At 38.5% G+C, this 18656-nt stretch overlaps 1 long non-coding RNA gene across 1 annotated transcript in view; it reads right to left on the bottom strand.

Annotated features, from left to right (window-relative positions):
• LOC140711843 (uncharacterized) overlaps window positions 1-17489 on the bottom strand; it is a 480768-nt gene extending 463279 nt beyond the window's left edge. The window contains exon 1 of the long non-coding RNA XR_012093152.1: window positions 17116-17489. This is a non-coding gene — a long non-coding RNA (uncharacterized lncRNA). The remainder of the gene's footprint in view (window positions 1-17115) is intronic.
• Between the last annotated feature and the right edge of the window lie 1167 nt (window positions 17490-18656).

Raw genomic sequence — 18656 nt, forward strand, 5'->3', positions numbered from 1 at the left:
TATCCAGGAATTGAACTCATCTCTGCAGCAAGCACACCTAATAGACATCTACAGAACTCTCCACCCCAAATCAACAGAATATACATTCTTCCAGCACCACATCACACTTATTCCAAAATTGACCATATAGTTGGAAGTAAAGCACTCCTCAGCAAATGTATAAGAACAGAAATTATAACAAACTGTCTCTCAGACCACAGTGCAATCAAACTAGAACTCAGGACTAAGAAACTCAATCAAAACTGCTCAACTATATGGAAACCGAATAACCTGCTCCTGAATGACTACTGGGTTCATAAGGAAATGAAGGCAGAAATAAAGATGTTCTTTGAAACCAATGAGAACAAAGAGACAACATACCAGAATCTCTGGGACACATTTAAAGCAGTGTGTAGAGAGAAATTTATAGCACTAAATGCCCATAAGAGAAAGCTGGAAAGATCTAAAATTGACACTCTAACATCAAAATTAAAAGAACTAGAGAAGCAAGAGCAAACACATTCAAAAGCTAGTAGAAGGCAAGAAATAACTAAGATCGGAGCAGAACTAAAGGAGATAGAGACCCAAAAAACCGTCCAAAAAATCAATGAATCCAGGAGTTGGTTTTTTGAAAAGATCAACAAAATTGATAGATTGCTAGCAAGACTAATAAAGAAGAAAAGAGAGAAGAATCAAAGAGACACAATAAAAAATGATAAAGGGGATATCACCACTGACCCCACAGAAATGTAAACTACCATCAGAGAATACTATAAACACCTCTACACCAATAAGCTAGAAAATCTAGAAGAAATGGATAATTTCCTGGACACTTACACTCTGCCAAGACTAAACCAGGAAGAAGCCGAATCCCTGAGTAGACCAACAGCAGGCTCTGAAATTGAGGCAATAATTAATAGCCTACCAACCAAAAAAAGTCCAGGACCAGATGGATTCACAGCTGAATTCTACCAGGGGCACAAGGAGGAGCTGGTACCATTCCTTGTGAAACTATTCCAATCAATAGAAAAAGAGGGAATCCTCCCTAACTCATTTTATGAGGCCAATATCATCCTGACACCAAAGCCTGACAGAGACACAACAAAAAAGAGAATTTTAGACCAATATCCCTCATGAACATTAATGCAAAAATCCTCAATAAAATACTGGCAAACTGGATCCAGCAGCACATCAAAAAGCTTATCCACCATGATCAAGTTGGCTTCATCCCTGGGATGCAAGGCTGGTTCCACATACGCAAATCAATAAATGTAATCCAGCATATAAACAGACCCAAAGGCAAAAATCACATGATTATCTCAATAGATGCAAAAAAGGCTTTTGACAAAATTCAACAGCCCTTCATGCTAAAAACTCTCAATAAATTCGGTATTGATGGAACATATCTCAAAATCATAAGAACTATTTATGACAAAACCACAGCCAAAATCATACTGAATGGGCAAATACTGGAAAAATTCCCTTTGAAAACTGGCACAAGACAGGGATGCCCTTTCTCCCCACTCCTATTCAACATAGTGTTGGAAGTTCTGGCTAGGGCAATCAGGCAAGAGAAAGAAATCAAGGGTATTCAGCTAGGAAAAGAAGAAGTCAAATTGTCCCTGTTTGGAGATGACAAGATTGTATATTTAGAAAACCCCATTGTCTCAGCCCAAAACCTCCTTATGCTGATAAGCAACTTCAGCAAAGTCTCTGGACACAAAATTAATGTGCAAAAATCACAAGCATTCTTATACACCAGTAACAGACAAACAGAGAGCCAAATCATGAATGAACTTCCATTCACAATTGCTTCAAAGAGAATAAAATACCTAGGAATCCAACTTGCAAGATATGTAAAGGACCTCTTCAAGGAGAGCTACAAACCACTACTCAGTGAAATAAAAGAGGACACAAACAAATGGAAGAACATACCATGCTCATGGATAGGAAGAATCAACATCGTGGAAATGGCCATACTGCCCAAGGTCATTTATAGATTCAATGCCATCCCCATCAAGCTACCAATGAGTTTCTTCACAGAATTGGAAAAAACTACTTTAAAGTTCATATGGAACCAAAAAAGAGACTCCATTGCCAAGACAATCCTAAGTCAAAAGAACAAAGCTGGAGGCATCACGCTACCTGACTTCAAACTATACTGCACGGCTGCAGTAACCAAAACATCATAGTACTGGTACCAAAACAGAGATATAGACCCATGGAACAGAACAGAGTCCTCAGAAATAATACCACACCTCTACAGCTATCTGATCTTTGACAAACCTCAGAAAAACAAGAAATGGGGAAAGGATTCCCTACTTAATAAATGGTGCTGGGAAAATTGGCTAGCCATAAGTAGAAAGCTGAAACTGGATCCTTTCCTTACTCCTTATACAAAAATGAATTCAAGATGGATTAGAGACTTAAATGTTAAACCTAATACCATAAAAACCCTAGAAGAAAACCTAGGTAATACCATTCAGGACATAGGCAAGGGCAAGGACTTCATGTCTAAAACACCAAAAGCAATGACAACAAAAGCCATAATTGACAAATGGGATCTAATTAAACTAAAGAGCTTCTGCACAGCAAAAGAAACTACCATCAGAGTGAACAGGCAACCTACAGAATGGGAGAACATTTTTGCAATCTACTCATCTGACAAAGGGCTAATATCCAGAACCTACAAAGAACTCAAACAAATTTACAAGAAAAAAAAAAACAAATAACCCCATCAAAAAGTGGGCAAAGGATATGAACAGACACTTCTCAAAAGAAGACATTCATACAGCCAACAGACACATGAAAAAATGCTCGTCATCACTGGCTATCAGAGAAATGCAAATCAAAACCACAATGAGATACCATCTCACACCAGTTAGAATGGCAATCATTTAAAAGTCAGGAAACAACAGGTGCTGGAGAGGATGTGGAGAAATAGGAATATTTTTACACTGTTGGTGGGATTGTAAACTAGTTAAACCATTGTGGAAAACAGTATGGCGATTCCTCAAGGGTCTAGAACTAGAAATACCATATGACTCAGCCATCCCATTACTGGGTATATACCCAAAGGATTATAAATCATGCTGCTATAAAGGCACATGCACACATATGCTTATTGCTGCACTATTCACAATAGCAAAGACTTGGAATCAACCCAAATGTCCATCAGTGACAGACTGCATTAAGAAAATTTGGCACATATACACCATGGAATACTATGCAGCCATAAAAAAGGATGAGTTCGTGTCCTTTGTAGGAACATGGTTGCTGCTGGAAACCATCATTCTCAGCAAACTATCGCAAGAACAGAAAACCAAATACCGTGTGTTCTCACTCATAGGTGGGAACAGAACAATGAGATCACTTGGACTCGGGAAGGGCAACATCACACACCGGGGTCTATCTTGGGGAGGGGGGAGGAGGGAGGGATTGCATTGGGAGTTATACCTGATGTAAATGACGAGTTGATGGGTGCTGACGAGTTGATGATTGCAGCACACCAATATGGCACAAGTATACATATGTAAAAAACCTGCACGTTATGCACATGTACCCTAGAACTTAAAGTATAATAGTAATAATAATAATAATAATAAAAGAGAGACACACTCTTGCTCTGTCACCTAGACTAGAGAGCACTCACTGCAGTCTTGAACTCCTGGGCTGAATCCGTTCTCCCACCTTAGCCTCCCAAGTATCTGAGACTATAAGCATGCACCACTGCACCTGGCTAATTTGATTTATTATGTTTAGTAAAGATTTGGTCTCCCTTTGTTGCTTAGGCTGGTCCTAAACTCCTGGTTTCAAGTGATCCTCCTACCTTTGACTCTCAAAGTGCTGGGATTACAGGCCTGTGACAGCACACCTGGCACCCCAATTCTTCAAAAGCTCTCAGAGAATGCATTGTAGTAGACTTTTGTGGCTGTATGTTTCATCTGATCCTACGTGACTAGGAAGGCTCATTCTGGAGAAGTCACATCTCATGGAAAAGGGGATGAAGTCAAATCAGAAAAGGCAAAGGGAAATCAGAGCAAAAAGGGGACAGTATAATCCTGGAACCTTATTAAAGTCACACAACTGCTGCTTCAGTTAGAGCAATTTGGCAAACATCGCTCTAAATCTTTCAGTTGTATGTTGGCTCACCTGTAATGTCTGGGGCAGTCTATAGACTAGTTTTTCTAGAGTTTCTGAAGCATCTCCCAATTGCAATGGCAATCTGACACAATTCTCTGAATTGCAGTCTGAGTCCAGCATTCATGTGTACCTTTTGTGCAGTCTACACATCAGCAGGCATAAAGGTTGTTTATATATAAGTTGCTATGATTTCTCCAGAAGTTTATATAAGCCATCTAGTTTCAGCTTGTAAGGTTTAATCTATCCATCTGACAAAAGGCTAATATCCAGAATCTACAACAAACTTAAACAAATTTACAAGAAAAAAAATGAACAACCCCATCAAAAAGTGGCCGAAGCACATGAACAGACACTTCTCAAAATAAGACATTTGTGTGACCAACAAACATATGAAAAAATGCTCGTCATCACTGGTCATTAGAGACATGCCAATCAAAACCACAATGAGATACCATCTTACGCCAGTTAGAATGGTGATCATTAAAAGGTCAGGAAAACACAGATGCTGGAGAGAATGTGGAGAAATACGAACGATTTTACACTGTTGGTGGGAGTGTAAATTAGTTCAACCATTGTGGGAGACAGTGTGGCGATTCCTCAAGGATCTAGAACAAAAAATATCATTTGACCCAGTAATCCCATTACTGGGTATATACCCAAAGGATTTTAGAACATTCTACTATAAAGACACATGCACACATATGTTTATTGTGGCACTATTCACGATAGTAAAGACTTGGAACCAACCCAAATACCTATCAATGACAGACTAGATAAAGAAAATGTGATACATATACATTATGGAATTCAATGGAGCCATAATAAAGGATGAATTCACGTCTTTTGCAGGGACATGGATGAAGCTGGAAACCACCATTCTCAGCAAACTAACACAGGAACAGAAAACCAAACACTGCATGTTCTCAGTCATAAGTGGGAGTTGAACAATGAGAACACATGGACAGAGGGAGGGGAACATCATACACTGGGGCCTGTTAGGGGGTGGGGGCTAGATAAAGGATAGCATTAGGAGAAATACCTAATGTAGCTGATGGGTTAGTGGGTGCAGCAAAACACCATGGCATGTGTATACCTATGTAACAAACCTGCAGGTTCTGCACATGTATCCCAGAACTTAAAAGCGTAATTTTTAAAAATGATAAAAATTTTAAAAGCACAGTTTTATTTTACAATATACCAAAATGGAAGAGAAATGGAAGAAAATTCTGAAACGATTTGTTTTGAAACTTGTACCCAGGAAAAAATTTGGGATTCGGTCCAAATTATAGGTAAATAACAAAATTTAAAAGAAAAATGAACACATCTAAAATTTAATAACTGTTGTTCTCTTGTTTTCTTCTGCAAAACAATTTTCCCCCTCCTGTTTCCCATTTTTTATGAAATGGAAATCATATGGGACAAACTTATTTCAAAAATAAGTTTTATTCTCATACCTGGATTGTTTACAAAAAGTGCAGCAAGAGTGTAGATTCAAAGCCTCTATGAATACATATATGTTGTGCATATATATATGTATAAATATAAGAATATACACATATTCTATCATGTAGAATAGCACTAAAGTATATTAATGGCAGCAAACCTCTACAAGTCTGCAGCAGCCTCAATTCTTGTTTCCTCAAAACAAAGGATTCAACTAACGGTCATAAGGCAGAAGAAGAGACTGAGGCAAGCTTTACAGCAAGAGTGAAAGTTTATTTAAAAGCTTTAGAGCAGAAATTAAAGAAAGTAAAGTACACTGAAAACACGGCCAAACAGGTGATGAGATTTCAGGTGTGTGGTTTGACATTTGACTTAGGTTTTTGTATGATGGAATAATTCTGAGGTCTGCATCTCTTCTCCCCTGATTCTTCCCTTAAAGCGGGTTGTCTGCATGTGCAGTGGCCCACCAGCACTTGAGAAGGGAGCCTGTGTAGTGTGTTTCCTGGAGTACAGATGGAAAACAGAGACCAAAATAAAAGCTATGTATGTAAATAAAATTGGTCTCCTAATAAAATCCTCTTATAAATTTCTATCATTTTTGTGTTACCTTGGCATCTATTTTTAATCCCCTTGAACACACCCAAATTCCTTCTCTCTCTTTCTCTCTCTGCTTTGAGTTGTAAATTTACTACCTACTTTCTCTAAAACTCAGTAAGGGCTTCCTCGGATAAATTGTAACTTTTTCTATTTACAAAAGCACAATTCAAATCCAACAGTTTTTTTTTAAAGTGAGTTTTATGGGTTCCATGCATAAAGTTTTAAAATAAAAAATCTAAAGTATTTCTATCTCCCTCTATCTTTATGTGTGCATGCGTATGTTCTATTTGGTATCACATATATGTATATGTCTCTACCTATGTTTATATATTGTTTGTACATGTTATCAAATTGATGTAAAAATAAATGAGTACTCATCAATTAAGTGAATAATCCCATACGCTTTTCAACACATGTGATATTACTAATCTTCAATAACAGAAGAACACCTCAAATGAGCATGCATACCTATCTGCAGCCTCCTTGAAAAAATTATCAGCCATGAATTTTATATCCAACAAAACTAAAGTTCATAAATAACGGAAAGATAACAGACCTTTTCAGACAAACAAATGCTGAGACAATTTGCCACTACCAAGCCAGAACTACAATAACTGCTCAAAGGAGCTCCAAATCTTGAAACAAATCCTGGAAACACATCAACCCAGAACCTCTATAAGCACGAATCTCACAGAACCTATAAATCAAAAATACAATAAATAAATGAATAAAACCAAAGTATCCAGGCAACAAATAGCAGGATGAATGGAACAGTGCCTCACATCTCAATACTAACATTGAATGTAAGTGGTCTAAATGCTCCACATAAAAGATATGGAATTTCAGAATTGATAATAATTCACCAAGCAAGTGTCTGCTGCCCTCAAGAGATTCCCCTAACCATAAAGGGTCATATAAACTTAAGGTAAAAGGATAGAAGAAGATACTCCATGGAAATGTGACAAACATGAGCAGGAGTAACTATTCCTATATCAGGAAAAACTAACTTTAAAGCAACAGCAGCTAAGAAAGACAAAGAGGGACATTATATAATAATAACCGGACTTTTCCCACAGGAAAATATCACTATCCTAAATATATATACACCTAACACTGGAATCCCCAAATTTATTTAACTATTACTACTAGACCTAAGAAATGAGATAGACAGTAACACAGTAATAGCGAGGCACTTCAGTACTCCACTGACAGCACTAGACAGGTCATCAAGACAGAAAGTCAAGAAAGAAACAGTGGATTTAAACTATGCCCTAGAGCAAAGAGACTTAAGAAATATTTACAGAATATTCTACCCAACACCCCAGAATATACATTCTATTCATCAGCACATGGAACTTTCTTCAAGATAGGCCATATGATAGTCCACAAAACAAGTCTCAATAAATTTAAGAAAACTGAAATTTTATGAAGTACTCTCTCAGACAACAGTAGAATTAAACTGGAAATCAACTCCAAAAGAAACCTTCAAAACTATGCAAACACATGCATATTAAATAACTTGATCCTGAATGATCATTGGGCCAAATACGAAACCAATATGGAAATTTGAAAATTCTTTAAACTGAACAATAGTGATGCATTCTATCAAAACATCTGGAATTCTGCAGAGTGTGCTAAAAGTTCATAGCTTTAAATACCTACATCAAAAAGACTGAAAGAGCCCAAATAGATAATCTAAGGTTACATTTCTAGAAATTCAAGAAACAAGAACACACTAAAGCCAAACGCAGCAGAAGAAAGAAAATTACCAAGATCAGAGCAGAACTAAATGAAGTTGAAACAAAATAATACAAACTATAAATAAAATGTAAAGCTGGCTTTTTGGAAAAATAAATAAAGTTGATAGACCGTTGGCAAGATTAACCAAGAAAAGAAGAGAGAAGAGCCAAATAAGCTCATTTAGAAATGAAGTGGGAGCTATTACCACCAATGCCACAGAAACACAAAAGATCATTCAAAGGTAATATGAACACATTTATGTGCATAAACTAGAAAACCTAGAGGGGATGAATAAATTCCTGGAAATATAAAACCCTCCTAGATTAAATCAGAAAGAATTCGAAACCCTGAACAGACCAAAAAAAAGCAGCAAGATTGAAAAGATAATTTAAAAATTAACAACAAAACAAATTTCAGGACCAGACTGTTTCACAGCTGAATTCTACTAGATATTCAAAGAAGAGTTGTTACCAATTCATTTGACACTATTCCACATGCTAGAAAAAGATGGAATTCTTCCTAAATCACTCTATGAAGCCAGTATCACCCTAATATCAAAACCAGAAAAAAACATAACAAAGAAAACTACAGACCAGTATCCCTGATGCACACAGATGCAGAAATTCTTAACAAAATAGTAGCTAACTGAATCCAACAGCAAATCAAAAACATAATCCACCATGATCAAATAGGTTTCATAATAGGGATGCAGGAATGGTTCTATATACACGTCCATAAATGTGGTACAGCACATAAACAGAATTTATAAATCACATGATCCTCTCAATAGACACTGAAAAGGTACTTGACAACATCCAGCATCGTTTTATGATTAAAACGCTCAGCAAAATTGGCACACAAACCCACAGCCAACATAATACTGAATGAGAAAAAGTTGAAAGCATTCACTCTCAGCAGGGGAACAACACAAGGATGGCCGCTCGCTCTCACCACTTTTATTCAACAGCGTACTGAAAGTCCTAACCAAATCAATCAAACAAGGGAGACAATAAAGGGCATCCAAATTGATAAAGAGGAAGTAAAACTGATTCTGTTTCCTGATGATATAATTGTATACCTAGAAGACCCTAAAGACTCCTCCAGAAAGCTGCTAAAACTGATAACTGAATTCAGCAAAGTTTCAGTATACAAAATTAATGTGCACAAATCAGTAGCTCTGCTACACACCAACAGTGACCAAGCAGAGAATCAAATCAAGAACTGAACCCCTTTTAGGATAGTAGTTATAAAGAAATAATAACTAAGAATATATCTAACAGGGCGGTGAAAGACCTCAAGAAAAACTACAAAACACTGTTGAAAGAAATCATAGATGATGCAAAAAAGGAAAATGGACCCCATCCTCATGGATGAACAGAATCGTTACTGTGAAAATGACCACACTGACAGAAGCAATCTACAAATTCAATGCAATTCCCATTAAAATGCCACCATAATTTTTCACAGAACTAGAAAAAACAATTCTAAAATTCATATGGAACCAAACAAGAGCCAACATACCCAAAGCGAGACTAAGCAAAAAGAACAAATCTGGTGGTGTCACATCACCTGACTTCAAACAATACTCTAAGTCCAAAGTCACCAAAACAGCTTCGTGCTGGTATAAAAATAGGCGCATAGACCAATGGAACAGAATACCAATCCCAGAAATAAACCTAAATACTTACAGCCAATTTACCGTTGACAAAGAAAACCAAAACATAAAATAGGTAAAGGACCCCTTATTCAACAAATGGTGCTGAAATAATTGGCAAGCCAAAGTAGGAGAATAAAACTGGATCCCCATCTCTCACCTTATACAAAAATCAATTCAAAATGAATCAATGACTTAAAAACTAAGACCTGAAACTATAAAAATTCTAGAAGATGACATTGGAAAAATCCTTCTGGACATTGGCTTAGGCGAAAAGTTAATGACCAAGAACCCAAAAGCAAATGCAATAAAAGCAAAAATAAATAGGTGAGAATTAAACTAAAGAGCTTCTGCACAGCAAAGCAACAGTCAGTAGACTAAACATATAACCCACAGAGTGAAAGAAAATCTTCACAATCTATACATCTGAAAGATAACCAGTATCCAGAATCTACAAGAAACTCAAACATATTAGTAAACAAACAATCCCATGAAAAAGTGGGCTAAGTACGTGAATAAAGAATTCTCAAAAGAAGATACACAAATGGTTAACAAACATATGAAAAAATTCTCAATATCACTAATGATCAGGGAAATGCAAATGAAAACCACAATGTAATACCACCTTACTCCTGCAAGAATGTTCATAGTCAAAAAAAGAAAAAATAACAGTTGTTGGGCAGGCACAGTGGCTGACACCTGTAATACCAACACTATGGGAGTACAAGATGGGCAGATCACTTAAGGTCAGGGGTTTGACCCCAGTGTGCATGGCATGGTGAAACCCTGTCTCTACTAAAAATACAAGAAAAGTCCCCGGTTGAGGTGGCACATGCCTGTAATCCCAACTACTCCAGAGGCTGAGGCAGAAGAATGGCTTGAACCTGGGAGGCAGAGGTTACAGTGAGACAAGGCCATGCCACTGCACTCCAATCTGGGTGAAAGAGCAAGAATCCATCCATCTCAAAAAATAAATAAATAAAAGTAATAGATGTTGATGTGGAAGCGGTGAAAAGGGAACACGTCTACACTGCTGGTGGGAACGTAAACTATAAATGAGTGGGTAAAGAAATTGTCATATATACATGATTGAATACTACTCAGCCATAAAAGGAATGAATTAATGGCATTCCCAGAAACCTGGAAGAAACTGGAGACTCTTATTCTAAGTGAAGTAACTCAGGAATGGAAAACCAAACACTGTACGTTCTCACTCGTAAGTGGGTGCTAAGCTATGAGGATGCACAGGCATAAGAATGGTACAATAGACTTATGGAAAAGGGTGGGAAGCGGGTGAACGACAAAAGCCTACAAATTGATTTGAATGTCTACTGCTCTGGTGATGGGTGCACCAAAATCTCACAAATCACCACTAGAGAACTTATGTAATTAAATACCAAATCCCCAAAAACCTATGGAAAAAGAGATTTAAAAATAAAATAAAATGACAAAAAATTTAAAAACAGGGTTCCTAAAAAATTCTAAAATTTAAAAAGAAAAAGAAAAGAAAAGAAAAAAAAGGCCCTGAAGGTCACATACCGGAAAACTCTATTATGTTGCCTCTTAGTGCATTTGTTTGAGCCCACTGGCTCAACTTCTGAGAACTTATCGGGAAGCTACTGATCACCTGTTTCCGCTCTTTTCTATCTATTGTGAGACTGTATCTCCCTGGCACTATCTGCAGCCAATTATTAGTTTATGGATACAGTTAACAAACAACTGACCTGACCATCACCTGGTGATGATCACTTGCTGTTTCTAATATGGGGGTGGTGGAAGGATCTCTCCTGCCCTGCTCATGTCTGACCAGCTACCTACTGTAACACTTTCAGATGTTTTTTTGTTGTTGTTGAAGACAGAGTCTCACTCTATCACCTAGGCTGGAGTGCAGTGGCACGGTCTCAGCTCACTGCAACCTCTGCCCCTTGGGTTCACACCATTCTCCTGCCTCAGCCTCTCGAGTAACTGGGACTACAGGCGCACGCCACCATGCCCGGTTAATTTTTTGTATTTTTAGTAGAGTCGGGGTTTCACCGTGTTAGCTAGGATGGTCTCGATCTCCTGACCTCGCGATCCACCCGCCTCGGCCTCCCAAAGTGCTGGGATTACAGGCGTGAGCCACAGCATCCGGCCAACTGTGTATTCTTTATGACACAGGCATATAAACTTAAACGTGCTGGCTCTCTTGGGGCTGCCAGTAATATATCATCCATACAATGAATAATCTTGCTATTACAAAATTCTTTTCCACTGGGGAGCAAGGCTGATCTACATGTTACTGATACATGGTAGGACTATTCAGCAATCCCTGAGGTAGCACTTTCCGATAAAATCGGCAAGCTGGCCTTTCATTATTAATAGCTGGTAATGTAAATGCAAATTTTTCTCTCTTCTGTTCTGCAAGAGGAAGAGTATAAAAACAATCTTTTAAGTCAATCACAATTATAGGCCAGTCTTGACCAATTGCCATGTGGGAAGGGGTCCCATAGGCTGTAGATTAGCATTAATGGCACATAAGTCATGCAAAAGTTTCCATATGCCAGACTTTTGGGAATGAGGAAATGGGTGAATTCCAAGGACTGTTAGATGGTTCTGTATGGCCGGCTTTTAATTGTTCCTCAACTAATTCATGGGCTCTTTGTAATTTCTCTCCCTTCAGAGTTCCCTGTTCTACCCAATTAAAATTTTGAGAGAGCCACATCAGGGGTAGCAGAGGAAAAGCAGTGGCCGTAATTATAATTTAAATTTAGCTTAAATTTTATCAGAGAATTATAATTTGAGATGTTTCTTATATACAAGGAACACATGAAATTTTACCGTGGGCCGCCCATGGAGCTGGAGGGCAGTGAAACAGGTCCTGGGAAGTGGTCGCACTGTGCTTGCATAGGCGTCACTTTTTGTCTGTGCTGCTTTTTGTATGCCCCACACAGTCTTGGCTTACCAACCGCACAGTCTTCACCTTCATTTTCGAGGGTTCTGTCGCAATTATTTGCAGCCCTATCTCAGACCTGGGAACCCACATGCAAGGTCCTCACACCGGGCACCAACTGTCTGGGTCCAACCGGCAGACCCTGACCCAGCAATGGATGAACAAATACACTCAGACACAAATATCCAGTGAAAGAGCAGGCTAGGTGGCCAAGTCACTCACCAATACCAAGAGGGGTCTGGTAAAGAGTTAACAGCTTTGGCCCTGATCAGCCAGCGAAGTGCACATTTATTTAGTACAGATTAAATGACAAAGGTCTTGAGTAATCACCACTACAAGGTAATTGACACTGCCGACCTCCCCAAGAGTAGTTCCCCCAGCCTAAGATTAAATGTTGGTTTTAGGACAGCCTGAGTAAACAAACTATTTAGATAAACTCCTCTACATTCCTATGTACCCAAGCCCTAAGCTTTTAAGATAATTCAGCTGCCTTCAGCCAAACCTTTTACTGAAGCTATGCAAACCCCCAGACTTCCAAGAAGGTTTGTGACTATTTCCTATAACTATCTTTACAGTTTTTCTTCTAAAATATTTCCCACCGCCTTGACTGATGTCCCACTGTTGAGAAGACAGGGAAGGGCATTATACAAGCAAGAAAGAACTAGAATAAGTTTGGCCATAAGAAAGTAAAATGTTGGTCAGGTCTTTCAACACAGATAAAAAAAAAAAAGGGAGATTGGGGCCATGTTATGAGGACACTGCATGGCAGCCTACGTAATGGGAACTTCATCCTACAGATAAGAGAAGTCACTGGAAAGCTTTGAGAAGGTCACAAACATGACAAACAGCATTTCCAGGAAGATTACTCTGACCAGTATTAGGCAAGATAAGTTGGGAAATGATCTTCAACTTTGGCAACTTAATCGAAATATCTAAAAGATCTATATTTCTTTTCTTTTCTTCTCATGTTTAATTTTGAAATGATTTCAGACTTTCTAAAATGTTCCAAAGATAGGCAAAGTCCTCACGTGCTTTTCATTCAACTTCCCTAAATATTAACATTGTAGATATGCACCAATCAAAATCAATAAATGTTTATTAACACTGTAAAATGAATGCCTGTACAGACCTTATCCAAATCCCCTCTATCTTCTGACGAATGTCCTTTTTCTGGACCAGGATCCAATCTAGTATCACATATTGCTCTTCATTGTACTGTTCTCTCAGTCTCCTTTAATCTGGGAAAGTTAGGATTTACCTTTAAGAGCTTCACATTTTTGAAGCGTATTGGTTAATTATTTTGTAGCATGACCCTCAGTTTGGACTTTTCTAATATTTTCTCATGATTAAACTCAGGTTATACACTTTGTACAAGAATATGACAGGGATGATTCTGCACCTTCTCCATCAATTATATTAGAATGCCCTAAGGTGTCGTTATCTCTTATTACTGGGGATGTTAACTTTGATCACTGGGTTAAAGTTCCTCCACTGCAAAATGACCCTTTTCCTTGAAAGCATTTTTAAGCAACCAATCCCTGGGCTACACCACACATCAGACAAATCAGATATGCTTGAAGGATGGTACAGGCATTGGTAGGTTTTAAATGCTCTACAAGTGACTCTAATCAGTATCCGGAGTTGAAAACCTATGGCTTAGACAGTGAAGATTAGAATCCTGAAAATCAGCTATGAGACCATTCCTAAGGTTTCTCTTTAAAAAAAAAAAAAATCTAATGTTAAACAAAAGCAAATACATCTGGCTTTGGCATGGACATATGGTAGAGAAATAGAGGAAAAATAGAAATTACCCGATGGGGAAAGAGATGAGTGAGTAGACTGTAGTCCAATTAAAAAAAAAAAAAAGGCAGAATCAGGTGTGGTGACACTTGTAATTCCAACATTTTGGGAGTGAAAGTGGGCTGATAACTTGAGCCCAGAAGTTTGAGACTAGCCTGGGGTTTCAGGAGCCTGGGTGAAACCCCATCTCTACAGCAACAAACACAAAAAATTGGCTAGGCATGGTGACACGTGCCTGTGATTCCAGCTAATCAGGAGGCTGAGACAGGAGGATCTTTTGAGCTCAGAAGTTTGAGGCTGCAGTCAATTGTGATCTTGCCACTGCACTTCAGCCTGCCTATGAGAGTGAGACCCTCTCTGTTTAAATTAAAAAAAACACACACACATTAAAAATAGTGTTGTAAGGTCAGACCTAGTACAAAAACTGCATCTTATTCTGTGATGTTTACATGCTATAATTAAAATAGAACATGGAGCTGTTTCCATAGGAATAGCTGAAAGAGTCTTTACTTTTTATGCAGCTGCATCATATTCTATTGTGTAGATATAAGGTAATCTGTTGAATTAGCATTGTGCTGGTGAAAGTCTAGGTTGTTCCCAATAATTTGCTGTTAAACAAATAATACAGTGAATAACCCAGATTAGGTGTCATTTTTTATGACTGGGACTGTGATAAGTTTTTCCCAGTACAGTTTGAGAGGCAAAATTATATATATATTAAATTTTGACAAGCATTAAGAAATTTTACTCTACAAGGTTTCCACAAATTTTTATGTTCCAAGAAAAGTAGGGGAGGGTAGTATCACCACAGTTGCTCTCACACAAAGGTCCTGAATGACAGCACCTTTAGGGACACAAGTACACCGCCATACCCTTGGTGCCCACACAGAGGAGGGGCATCTGAATCCTGGGAAACTCCAGGAAAGGTGAGGGGGTCCTCTAGAGGACATCCTGATAAGGATCAGAAAGGGGACAAGGAAGTCCAGAGATTACAGCAGGTCTTAAACTAAGGGAAAGTTCAAGTGGAGGGCATTAAAGTTCAAAGAGCAAGCTGAGGTAAGAAAGTGGTAGAGACTGATGGAAGGAGAAGGTAAAAAAGCTCCAGGGAAGTTAGGGGAGGCACATCAGGGCTCTCCACTCCTCCTCAGCATTGAACTCTGTAGTGGTCATGCTGGTGGGGCTCTGTGAGCTCCAGAATGTTCAGCACTCTCTGGGGACTCTACCCATTCAAGGCCAGCAGGACTTTCCCCCCCGAGCTCTGTCAACCAGCAATGTCTCCAGACTTTGCCAAATGCTTTTCCCAATGAAAAAATTGCCCCTGGCAGAAGCGTTAATCTACACTAATCTATAAAAGCAAATCACCACTAAAATTCATCACCTCTTGGTAGAATAATTACAAGTGTGAGAGGGGTAAAATGGAGGTCTTCAATGTCTACTGAAATGACTTTCACTTATTCAGAAATTTGATATCCCAGAAGGCATGTTTAGAGGTGATGCCACATGGCTGCCTGTACCTCACAGCAGAAAGGGTATGGGTTTTCCAAGGGTCTGTAACCGTGAATCAGAAAGGTCTGGAACTACGAAAGGGAATGACACTCACTAGGTTACATTAAAAAGTGAGATGTAGGGAATTTTGTAGATATTAGGAGAAAAAAATACACAACATAAACCCAAACTCCATTCTGATTCTCTCAGCATCTTAGGGCCATCTTGCCTACCTAAGAATGGTAGCATAGGGATTTTTGTAAATTTTCCAAATTGTATACTGTTGGATCATTTTTAAAATAGGAATAAATCCCAAACTGGACCAAGTAATTAGACACTCTGGAGTCTCACTTTTGCCCAGGAGAGCTGATAACATCCTGCTCCCCTTGGCCTGGACACTGTCTGGCTTAGGGACCTAAATGCTCTCTTTTTATGGAGAAAGGAGATGTTTTGAACTTTCTCACCATTCACCCATTCACCTCTCACACCCATCGACGTCTCAAACCTCTTCCCCACTCCTGAATTTCATTCTCAATTTACTGAGCTCCATTTCTGTCCCTCATCCATTCCAACAGGTGGTAGGTCCAGCTGGTGGCTTCTACCATTGATTTTGTAAAAAAAAAAAAAAAAAGAAGAAGAAAAAAAAAGACTTTCTTTTTTTTTTAATATTTTTTTTATTATTATTATACTTTGAGTTCTAGGGTACATGTGCATAACGTGCAGGTTTGTTACATATGTATACTTGTGCCATGTTGGTGTGCTGCACTTTCAAAATTGCTTTCCCTGAAACCTCCTTAAACTGACCTCTACCTGCAGCACCATGATCATTACCAGCAGTGTTTGGACACTTTATCTGGTAGTCAGATGCTTTCCATCTCTCATTAGGAAATGTGACTCTCTCCACCCTGCATAAAGATTTCCCAGTAGAAATCAACACAGAGATACTGCTTGTGTGTTCCCAAAGGAAATGGTTTCTATCAGAACATATGAAAGCTGCAATTATAGAAAGGACAACCTAAAACATACATTATGTAGATGATTCTCACCATTCCTGTAAGAGATACATTGTAAAACAAGACATTACTAATTATTCTAGAAGAATAAAGCATGTATACTGTTTTCTTAAATCAATTTTAATAAGGTGGTTCCTCCCATGTGCCCAGGCTGGGCCTCCGAACAAAATTCTCCATCTTCAGTGGCAATGCCTGAGAGGATGACATGGACTTAGGCCTGATATGCAGCCATTCCTGTTTATCCTGCCCCTGATGCAGGACAGTACCAGCCCAGGGCCCAAATCTCCTGCTGAATAGTTGAGAAAGAAAATGGAATATCCAAAGCCTCTTACCTTTTTCCAATCCACTGCCATGGGTACCAGTGTAGTCCATTTGCCCCTGAGGACACCCACTTGCTGGTCTTTGGCTTTTAAGAGTCAGACCTCCATGGCTTTTCTGGGTCCCAGCTGCTTTCACTCTGCTGAGTCCTGCTCTTTCCCATGGGGGTCACTCCCCTTCCAGGCATGTCCTCCAGCTCCAACTGACATGTCAGCCAACCCAGAACCAAGAGAATGAACAAAGATTTCAATATCTAGTGTGTCCAGCAGAGATGCAACCTGTACAAAAAATAAAGAAGCAGAGATGCACACAGCTCCCCTGACAACATTGTGTCTCAAAGCAATGTCTTCTGTGCCCCTCATTAAAGAGCTCACTGTCCCTCACCACATGGGCACGTGCTATCAGGGTCTCTCAATTCCTCAACGGGAGGCAACACACATTTTAACCCAGTACCCTCAGCAAAGGAAGTGGTGATAATTTACCTACTTGTGATAAAGTTCCTGAAAATATCCCTAGACTGCAAAATTCCCCTCCAAAATAGACAGAAAAAGCTTTCCAATTGCAAAATATTGGCCTCTTTGCTTTTCAGAAAAGTACCCTTGAAAGAGCCAGAATAATTTTGCCAAAAAAATTGCAGAACTTGAACTTTCTTATTTGAAAACTCACAAGACATTACAACTATTAAAAACAGAAGCTTCTGGCATAAAAATACAACTAGGGATCAAAGGGATAGAATTGAGAGTCCAGAAATGAATCCTCACCATTATAGTTCATTGCTCTTGCATAAGGGTGTCAAGATAATTTAATGGAGGAACAATCATCCTCTCAAATAACGGTGCAGAAACAACTAGATAACCACATGCAAAACAATAAACTCAGACAACTAAACTTCCAACCATATCAAACAATTATCTAAAAATGGATCAGTGAGCTAATTATAAGGTCCATAACCATAAAAACATCTTAGAAAAAGACATAGGGGTAAAGCTTAATGACCTCAAATATGCCACAGATTCTCCGGTATGACCCAAATGCATGAGAAAGAAAAAGGAAAAATAGATAAATTCAGCTAAAGATGCAAGCCTTTTGTGCATCAAAGGATATTATCAAGAAAGTGAAAAGATCAAACACAGAATGAGACATAAAAGTTGCAAATCACATAGACAATGGTTTCATGCTCAGAATATATAAAGAACGGCTACAACTCAATAGCAAAAATAAACCATCCAATTTATATAAATGGGCAAAGGACTCAAATAGACATTTCTTCAAAGAAGATATGCAAATTATCAAGAGGCACCTGAAAAGAAACTCAACATCATTAGTCATTAGGAAAATAAAAAGTCAAAGCCACAATGAGATCCCACACTACACCTACAAATATGGCTACCATTCTTTTAAAAAGTTATATAACAAGTGAAAGCCTTATGTAGAATTTGGAATTCTCACACATTGCTGGTGAGATTATAAAAAGGTACAACCACTAGGAGAAAGAGTTGTGCTGTTCCTCAAGAAGCTAATCATAGAATTCTCATATGAAACAGCATCCATTCCT

This window comes from Chlorocebus sabaeus, chromosome 6 (assembly GCF_047675955.1).
Source record: "Chlorocebus sabaeus isolate Y175 chromosome 6, mChlSab1.0.hap1, whole genome shotgun sequence".
In the NCBI taxonomy this organism is placed as follows: domain Eukaryota; kingdom Metazoa; phylum Chordata; class Mammalia; order Primates; family Cercopithecidae; genus Chlorocebus; species Chlorocebus sabaeus.